Source organism: Phyllobates terribilis, unplaced genomic scaffold, assembly GCF_046119375.1.
Source record: "Phyllobates terribilis strain yellow unplaced genomic scaffold, ASM4611937v1 Scaffold_9__5_contigs__length_417890890, whole genome shotgun sequence".
NCBI classification, from domain to species: Eukaryota; Metazoa; Chordata; class Amphibia; order Anura; family Dendrobatidae; genus Phyllobates; species Phyllobates terribilis.
This window is the reverse complement of record NW_027362769.1, coordinates 179,630,299-179,643,379: the sequence shown is the minus strand read 5'-3', so window position 1 is coordinate 179,643,379 and position 13,081 is coordinate 179,630,299.

Genomic DNA, 13,081 nt, shown 5'->3' with positions numbered 1-13,081 from the left:
ACACATCATCAGACACTTGCATACAGTGCTGAAAAGACATGGGAACAGCATGAGGAAGACCCCTGGAAGCATCTCTGACTCCCAGGTCACTGCCTAAAAGTGTGCCCATCATAAGTGATCCTTGGCGCATGCGAAGATGCCTCCTGCCATGCACCTGTCGTTGCAGACTTGCAACAATCACCGTCCACGTCCTTGTCCCATTGCAGCGTTCAGTTGTCCCTACCCCATTCCTTGGAATGCAAGCGCAAGTATGCAGCCAGCCACCCACCCACAGGCTGCAATACTATACTGCCAAATTTCTGGACAGCTGCTTGCATTTGAAATATGGCCTTTTAGGCTCGTGGAGGCGGAAGCTTTTCACAACCTCATGCCGGCGGCGGCCGGGTGTCCATACTCGGTCCCCAGCCGCCACTATATTTCCCGGTATCTTCTCCGCCTTCCACAAGCACAGGTCCCACAACATTACCCGTGCCCTCTCCAGTGCACTTACTGGGAAGGACCACCTAACCACAAACACGTGGACAGGTGAATGTGGCCAGGGACGGTACAGAGCCAGTCCACAGCTTTTTTTGCTGAGAGTTGTATTTAGCTTGGTGAAAGGACTGGCATAGAGGGAAACCGTATCTACTCCGGCTGTCATTTCTCCGTCAGCAGGTTCCGCCCATTTTCACACACGACCATACCTGGCTGTATGTTCAGAGGTGAGAGCCACAGATCAGGCTGCTCTGTTACAGCTTTCAACAACTCTGCAGCGCTGGGCGGTTTGTCAAGTAAGCATTAAGCATGTTATCTTCAGCACAGCCTGTTGCCGCTTGGCCAAGGCAGTGCTGCAGTGCTGTCAGCTTGTGACTGATGTGGTCATTTCGGATATGGAGGAGGAGGTGCAGGAGCTGAACAATGTGATCACATTGAGGTTAAATTGGTGCCGCTGTTTTTTATATTAAAGAAAGATCCTATTGTTTTGGGGTTTTTTACGTTATTTTTTAAGACAAATGCATTCACCGGGAAATGTCATTTTAACATTTTACAACCTTATCTGGCAATGTGGTGTGTGACACATCATCAGACACATCCTGTTTTATGATGGAGGGACTCTGAAAGTCATAAAGCCTATTTTTATAGGGCCATCAGACGGCCCTTACTATTCTTAAAAGGCCAGCAGTCGGCCCTCGCTATTGTTAGAGAGCCATTAGCCGGCTATGCTTTGTTGTTCCCATTATTAACAAGTGGGTCTCCTATACTGTTATTGCGTATCCAGTGACTGCAAGGGCTGCCAAAATTTGGGAAAAACCCCACTAAGAATTTAAAGACACATGGAGCAGGGCCACAGTAATGAGTACGACATGTTCCCATTAGAAAGCAGAGGGTCTGCTATACAGTTATAGGGTATGCAGTGAGTCCAATGGCTGACCAATTTTAGGAAAAACCCCACTAAGGCTTTAAAGACACATAGAGCAGGGCCACAGTAATGACAAATTCCCATTAGAAAGGAGAGAGTCTCCCATAGTGTTGGCCTATGCAGTGAATGCAAGGGCTGCCAAAAATTTGGAGGCACTTCAATGACCCTTGGAAGAGACATGGAGGAAGGCCTCATAAAAAATGTTCCCATTAGAAAGGAGCGGGCCTCCTATACTTGTAATGCCCATGCACTAAGTGTACGGGCTGTAATGCAGCGACTTGCTGGCATTACGGTAATGGTCCAGGATGTGTTTTACCTGACCATGTACCTTCCCCCTCAGGTGACTGGTCACATGACTGTGACATAGCACAGGTCCTGCGTGCACAGAATGTCTGTCTGATCACATGACTGTGACATCAGCAAGGTCCTGTCAGAGTGTGTGTGTGTGTGCACGGGATGCATATATAAACCCTGCTTGATGGGAGACAGGTGTGTTCTGTGAGAGAGGCGTAAGGCCTGTTCCCGTGTGTGTGGGACACCGACCGTTTGAGGCCTAGTGAGGCCCAGTGAAGCCTGGTGCCTGAAAGGTCGAGACTGGATCCTGTGTGGATGCTAGTGGCCTTGGAAGGCAGAGGTTTGAGGAAGAGTCCTGAAAGGCAGAGCCTGGATCCTGTGTGGGTGTCAGTGGCCTTTGAGGGAACGGCGGCTGGAGACCCCCACCTGGGAAGCCGCAAAGCCACAGTGGTGGCGGAGTAATGGACTGAGACAGCTAAACCCGGCAAAGGTAATACCCGGTGCTATATGGACATTAATATGGACATTGCTATGTTATTACCTTGCTGAAGGCTGTACCTGGAGCAAGTGGGCCGGTGTGTCACTTGGCTCGTGAATATTATATATATGTGTGTCGGCGTGCCACTGAGTTGGACCCGGTCATATGCGGTTTATGAAGTAATAAACTGCTGAGCATTGTTTAAAAACGGAAAGACATTGCACGTGTGCATTGATTGTCGCAGTGAAGCGAGTATCCCCCATTATGATGACTAGTGCTGCCTTACATATGGTTCGAGAGTGAGGGCAACTGCAGCCCGGTTGCTAGCGGCAACGACAACCCGGTTGCTAGGGGTAACGGCACAGGACGAGTGTGGATTAAAGCATCTGGCTGCAACTCGGTGGGGTTGCGAAGATTGGCGTCGCACTTAAACCTGGTTTGCTGTGGCTCGGCGGGGCTCACGAAGTTTAAAGCATCTGGCTGCAACTCGGCGGGGTTGCGAAGGTTGTCGTCGCACTCAAATCTGGTTTTGCTGTGGCTCGGCGGGGCCACGAAAATTCTTCCGGGGAGAGCGGTGTGTGAATAGTGTCCTGAGGAAATGCAGGAGCAGATAAAAATGGCTGTGAAAGGAGCCGCAACTGAGTCTGAAGCTATTGAGCGATTAGAGCGATTAAAGTGCCTGTCAAAACCGGAGCAGGTGTTTTAGAAACGTCTACTGGACATGAAACTGGACATGGTGCAGAAACCACAGGAGCTGTGGGCATCATATGGAATGGCGGCAGTGGACCATTCTATGAACTCTCCAGGGGCGCCAGTGTTGTCCCAGAGTGCCCGGGGAGGTGGTAAGAGCTGTTGTGAACTAAGTCCTAAGACTATTGCTGATTTTTTTTCTAAAAATTACCCTGCCGGTGTGGTTGTTAAAAAGGGGGCGGAGTCTAAAAAGGGGCGGATTTTCAAAACAGCGTAGAGTGCAGAAAACTGGAAATTGTTACTGGTTGTGGGTTGGTACCTCCTAAAAATGACAATGTGACCGTTGATAACAGGGGAACTCCAGTAGAAGGGGGTGACGTCAAAGTGGGAGGTGACCTGTTAGTCCACAACACCATGGGGAGTGACACAGACCCCGTAGCTGACGGTGACACTACGAAAGTAGAAGGAGAGGTCAGTCAGGAGGGGCTAGACGAGGTGAGAGAGTCGCCATCCCGTCGACGGCGCAAGGGCCACAAAAAGGTTGCTCCTGTAGACTTGGCTGAAAATGAAAATAAAGAGAATATAGTACTGTGTGCCTTTGCTTCAAGTGTGGATCCTCCATTAGAGGTAGAAGAGGAGGTGACGTTGCCAGTAGCAACCTCCGGTACGGTACCGAGTCAGAAGGATCTGACAGCCCTGAAAGAGGAGGCGGCCAGTCGTGACCAAGAGCTGGAGCCTATCGGCCAGCAGGGTCAGAGTGATGTGCAGCAATTATGTGAAAACCTGGGGAACGTGTCCTCAGACCAGTTGATCCTGGAGTCTGAACAGCAGAAAATACACCAGCTTGTGAAGAACTTACAGCGAGATCTAAAGGGAAGCAACGAGGAAATTAACCAGTGGAAGGAAATGTTCTACGCAATTAAGGAGGACCGCCGAAAAAACAAGGAAGAGGTTTTGCAGTTGAAGCTTGAGAAGGAGACGCAGCAGGATGGTGTTTCTGGACGCGAACAAATCCTAGAACGACTGCGCAAACAGCTCAACCGGGAGCTGTGTGACTCCAAGAAGGAGTGTGGTGAACGCAGTAGGGAACTGCAACAGAGTAAGAGAGATTATGAGGATCTCCTCAAGGTGAAGGAAAAACTAGAGGAGGATAAGGCGGGTGCAGAGCAAGTGCGCCAAGTGGTTGAGACCACTCTGCAAGACACCCGTGAGGAGAATGATGGTCTCCGGGGAAAGACCCTAGATCTGGAAGCTCAGGTGAAGGAGCTACAGATGTCCTGTGATACTCTCCAGAAGGCGGAGACGTACCTTAAGGAAACAGTCAGCAAGATGGAAGCTGAGCGAGAGAGAATGAAGGAGTCCATCGGAAAAGCCACAGACCAGGGCCAGGAGTTGACCGCTGGTGATGGGAGGTATGAAGCAGATACCTCCTCGAGTGATGTGGGCTCGGAGGGTTCGGTGGATGTCGAAGCCGAGATCAAGCAGCTCAAGGAGTTGCTACAAACCCAGTGGATGCAAGAGAAGCGTGAGAGACTGGCTATTGAGAGCCGAGTGGGCGCATTGGAGACGGAGAGGTCTGAGAGAGCTCTGCTGCTGGAAGAGCAGTTGAAGCAGGAAGAGCTTCAGAGACGGGCCGCTGAGAGGCGAGTGGCGGAGCTAGAGGAAGAAGTTTCCGGGCTCAAAAGTCGCCTGACAAAGTATCACTCAGTGAACGAGCCCTTCTTGGAGAAGGAAAAGGGTGAACACGTTGCACTCACTCCCTTATACCATGAGAAGGTGGACCTGAGGAGAGCTAAGAGAGTGTTAACCACAGATAAAGATGAGATGGAAGTGGTCAAGACGAAAATTGGTGAATTTGTAGCTGTGAGTCAGCTCAGGGGAAGCGTAAAGAGGGAAGAAGCTGAAAGTCACTTGTCCCTGAACCCTGAGCTGGTTGATCGTATGGAAACCACTGGTGAGACCGAAACGTCTTGGTACAAGTGCCTCGTAGATGTGCCCGAGGATTTGAGGGAAGAATGCACCAGTGAGTCCGTGCGTGGGAGCCTGTAAGGTGTACTTGACCTCCGAAGCTAAACAGCTGGTGGTTCTGTCCATGACCGAAGTCACAGTGAAGAGGGTGGCTATCCTAAGTGACATGCACTGGCGATGTATTCGCACGAAGCGGTTTCTCCGGTTGAAGACGGAACAAGCCGTTAGACAACTGGAGTTGATGAGGAAAGCTCACAGTATGCGTGAAGAGGTCATCCGGGTGCCTCATGTTCTGGTGAGGAAGCTCGTTGGGAGAAATGGTCGAGCCATGCAGGTGATGGTCAAGAAGTCTGGTGTGGTGAAAGTAAGCAGTCCACGTGATCGTCAGGACTGGATACCAGACGAAGACGGCATGGTGTCCTTCTCCGCTGTAGAAACAGAAGAAAGCCTGGGATATATGCGCATGCTGTTGGAGTACCGAGTGACCTACCTGCGAGAGGTAGAACAGTTGAATCTCGCTAGACTGCGAGTGGATAGACAGCATCATCTGAGTAGCAGAAGATGGCAGCCGTCTAGAAATTATGAGACCAGACAGAGAAAGGGCCCCCTAAATAACAGAACAGCTATAGCTGGAGTTAGGGACCTTTCAAGATGTCCTGAGAGTAGTGGGCGTGGGTTTAGAGGTAGTGAGACCTCCAGTAACTCAGGTTTGAGCAGCCCATACAAACGACCCAATAGAGGACGGGACAGTACGGAGTCGAACCGGACCTTAGATACCAGGGCATGTGAGTCACACCGCTGTATGACTGACCGCTGGGAGCGGGGGAGACCTGACAAGGTTACGACTGACCGCTGGGAGCGGGGGAGACCTGACAAGGTTACGACTGACCGCTGGGAGCGGGGGAGACCTGACAAGGTTACGACTGACCGCTGGGAGCGGGGGAGACCTGACAAGGTTACGACTGACCGCTGGGAGCGGGGGAGACCTGACAAGGTTACAACTGACCGCTGGGAGCGGGGGAGCTCTGACAAGGTTACGACCCGGAAAGGTGACCTGACGAAGTCAGTGACAGTGACAAATGGTAGGTCCCTAAGGATGGGCTAATGTCGTTGACTAATGTTCCAGGGGCTGAGCAGCACAATTGTAAAGTACATGGTCTCTATGTGAGCTGGGGGTTATAGTGATTGTGTATATTATGTGTTCAACCCCACAAGTTTGAACAGAGGGGGGGATATGTAATGCAGCGACTTGCTGGCATTACGGTAATGGTCCAGGATGTGTTTTACCTGACCATGTACCTTCCCCCTCAGGTGACTGGTCACATGACTGTGACATAGCACAGGTCCTGCGCGCACAGAATGTCTGTCTGATCACATGACTGTGACATCAGCAAGGTCCTGTCAGAGTGTGTGTGTGTGTGCACGGGATGCATATATAAACCCTGCTTGATGGGAGACAGGTGTGTTCTGTGAGAGAGGCGTAAGGCCTGTTCCCGTGTGTGTGGGACACCGACAGTGTGAGGCCTAGTGAGGCCCAGTGAAGCCTGGTGCCTGAAAGGTCGAGACTGGATCCTGTGTGGATGCTAGTGGCCTTTGAGGGAACGGCGGCTGGAGACCCCCACTTGGGAAGCCGCAAAGCCACAGTGGTGGCGGAGTAATGGACTGAGACAGCTAAACCCGGCAAAGGTAATACCCGGTGCTATATGGACATTAATATGGACATTGCTATGTTATTACCTTGCTGAAGGCTGTACCTGGAGCAAGTGGGCCGGTGTGTCACTTGGCTCGTGAATATTATATATATGTGTGTCGGCGTGCCACTGAGTTGGACCTGGTCATATGCGGTTTATGAAGTAATAAACTGCTGAGCATTGTTTAAAAACGGAAAGACATTGCACGTGTGCATTGATTGTCGCAGTGAAGCGAGTATCCCCCATTATGATGACTAGTGCTGCCTTACAGGGCTGACAAACATTTACCCCTGGGGGGTATACATGAACATACTGTATAAAAAACTTTTTTTACGGGTATCATAAACACCCTTTAAAAAAATTATGCGGGTGTTGCATCACGGACCACGGTCACCCTGGTGATATGGTGGTGGAGGATGAGGATGAGGAGGAGAAGGAGGACAAGAGCAAATAGCCAAAATCAGGAAGCGTATACGCATGTGTGGGTGTGAAGAGGTGCATGGGAATACACCTCCCAAGAAAAGACACTGGATTTGAGTTTATGTTACGCTGCTATCATTCGGTGGTGTTGAGAAGTCTGGCCCAATCCAGCCCTTGTTCATTTTTATAAGAGTCAGCCTGTCAGCATTTTCAGTTGACAGGCGGATGCGCTTATCAGTTATAATTCCACCAGCGGCACTAAAAACCCGCTCTGATAAAACGCTGGCAGCAGGGCAGGCCAGGACCTCCAAGGCATAGAGAGCCAGTTCATTCCACATATCCAGCTTGGATACCCAATAATTATAAGGCACAGAGGAATCACGCAGGACGTTGGTACAGTAGGCAAGGTACTCCCTCAGCATCTTCCCAAACTTTGCACTCTTTGTGAGAGTACCCCGCGCCTCAGGGCCTGTCCGATGGAGGGTCTGAGAAAACTCTCCCAGAACTTTGACAGTGTTCCCCTGCCTCTGCTGGATTGAAGTTGTGTCTCTCTCGCCTGTACTCCTTGGTTGTCCAACGAACTGTGCCCTCTGCCACCAGCGTTTTCAGGTGGGAATTTTTTTAATAGTTCCGCAACAAGGGCCTTCTGGTACTGCCCCATTTTTGTAGACCTGTCCGCCTCAGGAATAAGAGATATAAAGTTCTCCTTGTAGCGTGGGTCTAGAAGTGTCACCAACCAGTAAGGACTGTCACCCAAAATTTTCAGAACGCGAGGGTCATTGGAAAGGCAGCATAACATAAACTCAGCCATGCGTGCCAGACTACTAACAGGCAAGACTTCCGTGTCCTCACCAAGAGGATGACGGACCATGCTCTCCTCCTCCTCTCTGTCCTCAGGCCATCCACGCTGAACAGACGGTATGACAGCTGTGCAGGTAGTACCGTCTATAGTGCATGAAACTAGCTCCTGTCCTTCCTTCTCCTCCTCCTCTTCCTCATTGTCACCCAATCCACGTTGGGATGAGATGAGGCTGGGCTGTGTGTAATCACCCTGTATGGTTCCTTGCTCCATCTCATCGTGCTCCGCCTGCAATGCATCCTCTTTGATTGTGAGAAGAGAGCGTTTCAGAAGACTGGGAAGCGGGATGGTTATGCTAATTATGGCGTCATCGCCGCTCACCATCTTGGTGGAGTCCTCAAAGTTTTGGAGGATGGTACATATGTCTGAGATCCATGTCCACTCCTGAGGTTTTATGTGTGGAGTCTGCACTGAATACCGATGGCCTTGTTGATGCTGGTAGTCAACAACTGCCCTCTTCTGCTCACAAATCCTTCCCAACATCTGCAGTGTAGAGTTCCAACGCGTGGGGACATCACACACCAGTCTGTGAGCCGGAAGCTGCAAACGCTGCTGAAACATGACAAGGGTGGCGGAAGCTGTAGCTGACTTTCTAAAATGGGCACACAGGCAGCGTACTTTAACAAGCAGATCCGGCAGCTCCGGGTAGGATTTGAGAAACCGCTGAACACAAGGTTAAGCACATGGGCCAGGCATGGTACGTGTGTGAGCTCGCCTCGTCTCAGAGCCACCACCAGGTTCCGGCCATTGTCACACACAACCATGCCTGGCTGTAGGTTCAGCGGTGTGAGCCACAGATCTGCCTGCTCTTTCAGAGCTGTCCACAACTCTTCAGCATTGTGCGGTTTGTCACCTAAGCATATTAGCTTCAGCACAGCCTGTTGCTGCTTGGCCGAGGCAGTGCTGCAGTGCTTCCAGCTTGTGACTGATGTGGTCATTTCGGAGATGGAGGCTGAAGAGGAGGAGGAGGCTGAGGAGGATGAGGTGCAGGAGCTGTAGACAGTGGGGGCAACCCTGATTGACCTAGGGCCCGCAATCCTTGGCGTCGGGAGGACGTGTTCTGTCCCAAGGTCCGACTGGCTCCCGGCTTCCACTATGTTAACCCAGTGTGCCGTCAGCGAGATGTACCGTCCCTGCCCGCAAGCACTTGTCCACGTGTCCGTGGTTAGGTGGACTTTCCCGGTAACTGCATTGTTGAGGGCACGGCTAATGTTTTGGGACACGTGCTTGTGTAATGCGGGGACGGCACACCGGGAGAAATAGTGGCGGCTGGGGACCGAGTACCGAGGGACGGTCGCCGCCATCAGGTTGCGGAATGCTTCCATCTCCACGAGCCTAAAAGGCAACATTTCAAGCGCAAGCAGTCGTGAAATGTGAGAATTTAGTAGTGTGGCGTGTGGGGCGTTGGCTGCATATTTGCGCTTGCGTTCCAAGGACTGGGGTATGGACAACTGAACGCTGCGCTAGGACAAGGACATGGACGTGCTTCCTGATGCTGCTACTTGAGAGTATACAACGACAGGTGCAGGGCAGGAGGCGTCTTCGCATGCACCATGGACAGGGGATTAGCTTGCATGCACAACAGCGGAAGAAGCAATGGTGCCACCCGCAGACACTGTTCCTGGACCCTGGGGTTCGGCCCACAAAGTCGGGTGCTTTGCTGCCATGTGCCTGATCATGCTGGTGGTGGTCAGGCTGGTCTTTTTGCCACCCCTGCTGATGCTGGCCTGGCAGGTGGTGCAAATGGCCTTTTTTGGGGTTATCGGCAGAGTCTTTAAAAAACAACCAGACTCGGGAAGACCTAACAATTGTACTGGCAACTTCCTTCGTGTTGGTGTTAAGGGGAACGGTTGCCTGCCTTCTGTCTGCGGCCACCACACTGCTTCTTCCTGCCTGTTGGGGTGCTCTGCTTCCCTCCCCCTGTGTGCTGCTCTCCTCTCTCTGCATGTCCTCCTGCCAGGTTGGGTCAGTTACTATATCATCCACCACCTCGTCTTCCACTTCCGCACCCTAGTCCTCCTCTTGACTTTCTGGCAATTGTGTCTCATCATCGTCCACCTCTTGTGACACTTTCCCACCGTTGCCTTCGTGTGACCGTGGCTGCTCAAATATTTGGGCATCGCTACGATCTCCTCTTGCCCCGCTTCAAGTGGACCGGGCGAGAGGCCCGAATCTATAAATGGGAAAATGAACAGCTCTTCAGAGTGTCCAAGTGTGGGATCAGTTGTCACTGGGCACTCGGCATGGTGGGAGGAATATGCAGTCAAGACTCACAGCTACTGAGACTTGACCGTGTGGAAGACAGGGTGGTGGTGGTGGTGGCTAAGTGACTGGAAGCATTATCCGCTATCCAACCAACAACCTTTCCACACTGCTCTGGGTTCAATAGTGGTGTGCTGCGGTCCCCTAGAAATTGGGACAGGAAGGTCAGGCGAGAAGATGTGGGTGTTTGTTGTGGCACAATTTCGGATTGCCCACAGCCACAGCCTTGTCCTCGGCCTCTGCATGCACCATCACCATCACGTCCAGTTCCCCGTCCCTTGCCACGTGCCTTGCCCATTTTAAATGGAGGACAGTATCTTCCACACTCACTACAAATGACTGAGTTTGGAGCGAACTTATATGTGATCCGTGTGATGGAGAAAACACAGGTTTAAATAGCTGGATTTCTAGCGCTGTAATATGGAAAGGACCTGGCTGTATTCTGCAGTGCCAACAAGGAAATGGCGCAGAAAAACGGTGTTCTCTGGATTGCTTTTTAAGCAAATAATGAGGATTAAGATCCAAAGAAAAGTATTCCTGGCCCCTGAGACCTGGGCCTATTTCTAGAAATATCTAACAGCAGCAGAAGGCAGAACTGGAATGGAGCCTCTTGTGCTATATGCACTGCAGTCTGCTATATACACTGCCTGCCTGATATCTCTACAGATGGATTAGTCCTCAGAAGGACTGTTTGTTAAGATGGATATGTGTAATGTACGGTTTTTCTCCCTACACTACCTAATACACGATCAAATCTCTCCCTTACGCAGCAGCAGCTCTCCCTACACTGTCCAGAGTGACTGTGACGAGCATGGTGGCGCCAGGTCTGATATAGACCTGATGACGCTGTGCGGCCAATCACTGTAATGCCCACAACCAACATGGCTACGGCATTACAGTGAGTGGCAGGCAATCCCTGCATGTTCATTGGCTCTGTAAAGAGCGCCAAACATGCCGGGAGGGGACCCGAGCTCCCGCCGAACAACCCCGGATATACTCGGCTCGAGCAGTGAGATGCTCGGGCGAGCACCGAGCAGTAGCGAGCAAGCTCGCTCATCACTAGTGGCGACACCTGACCAAAGGACATCATAAGAATGCCCCCTATCCATCACCAGAGATCAGCGGTGACATCACTGAGAATGCCTCCTATCCATCAACAGAGATCAGCGGTGACATCACTGAGAATGCCGCCTATCCATCACCAGAGATCAGCGGTGACATCACTGAGAATGCCGCCTATCCATCACCAGAGATCAGCGGTGACATCACTGAGAATGCCGCCTATCCATCACTAGAGATCACAGGTGACATCACTGAGAATGCCGCCTATCCATCACTAGAGATCACAGGTGACATCTCTGAGAATGCCGCCTATCCATCACCAGAGATCAGCGGTGACATCACTGAGAATGCCGCCTATCCATCACTAGAGATCACAGGTGACATCACTGAGAATGCCGCCTATCCATCACCAGAGATCAGCGGTGACATCACTGAGAATGCCGCCTATCCATCACTAGAGATCACAGGTGACATCACTGAGAATGCCGCCTATCCATCACCAGAGATCAGCGGTGACATCACTGAGAATGCCTCCTATCCATCACCAGAGATCAGCAGTGACATCACTGAGAATGCCGCCTATCCATCACCAGAGATCAGCAGTGACATCACTGAGAATGCCGCCTATCCATCACCAGAGATCAGCGGTGACATCACTGAGAATGCCGCCTATCCATCACCAGAGATCAGCAGTGACATCACTGAGAATGCCGCCTATCCATCACCAGAGATCAGCAGTGACATCACTGAGAATGCCGCCTATCCATCACCAGAGATCAGCAGTGACATCACTGAGAATGCCGCCTATCCATCACTAGAGATCAGCGGTGACATCACTGAGAATGCCGCCTATCCATCACCAGAGATCAGCGGTGACATCACTGAGAATGCCGCCTATCCATCACTAGAGATCAGCGGTGACATCACTGAGAATGCCGCCTATCCATCACTAGAGATCAGCAGTGACATCACTGAGAATGCCGCCTATCCATCACTAGAGATCAGCAGTGACATCACTGAGAATGCCACCTATCCATCACCAAAGATCAGCGGTGACATCACTGAGAATGCCACCTATCCATCACCAAAGATCAGCGGTGACATCACTGAGAATGCCGCCTATCCATCACTAGAGATCAGCAGTGACATCACTGAGAATGCCGCCTATCCATCACTAGAGATCAGCAGTGACATCACTGAGAATGCCGCCTATCCATCACTAGAGATCAGAGGTGACATCACTGAGAATGCCGCCTATCCATCACCAGAGATCAGCGGTGACATCACTGAGAATGTCGCCTATCCATCACTAGAGATCAGCGGTGACATCACTGAGAATGCCACCTATCCATCACCAGAGATCAGCTGTGACATCACTGAGAATGCCGCCTATCCATCACCAGAGATCAGCGGTGACATCACTGAGAATGCCGCCTATCCATCACTAGAGATCAGCGGTGACATCACTGAGAATGCCGCCTATCCATCACTAGAGATCAGCAGTGACATCACTGAGAATGCTGCCTATCCATCACTAGAGATCAGCAGTGACATCACTGAGAATGCCGCCTATCCATCACCAGAGATCAGCGGTGACATCACTGAGAATGCCGCCTATCCATCACCAGAGATCAGCGGTGACATCACTGAGAATGCCGCCTATCCATCACCAGAGATCAGCGGTGACATCACTGAGAATGCCGCCTATCCATCACCAGAGATCAGCGGTGACATCACTGAGAATGCCGCCTATCCATCACCAGAGATCAGCGGTGACATCACTGAGAATGCCACCTATCCATCACCATTCACAATAGGTGGTGTCACAGCTCACCTCCTCCTGTACAATGACTGATAACACCTGTATATACAGTAGATAACACAGGATCCACCATTCTCAATCGGTGATGTCACAGCTCACCTCCTCCTCCTGTACAATGACTGATAACACCTCTATA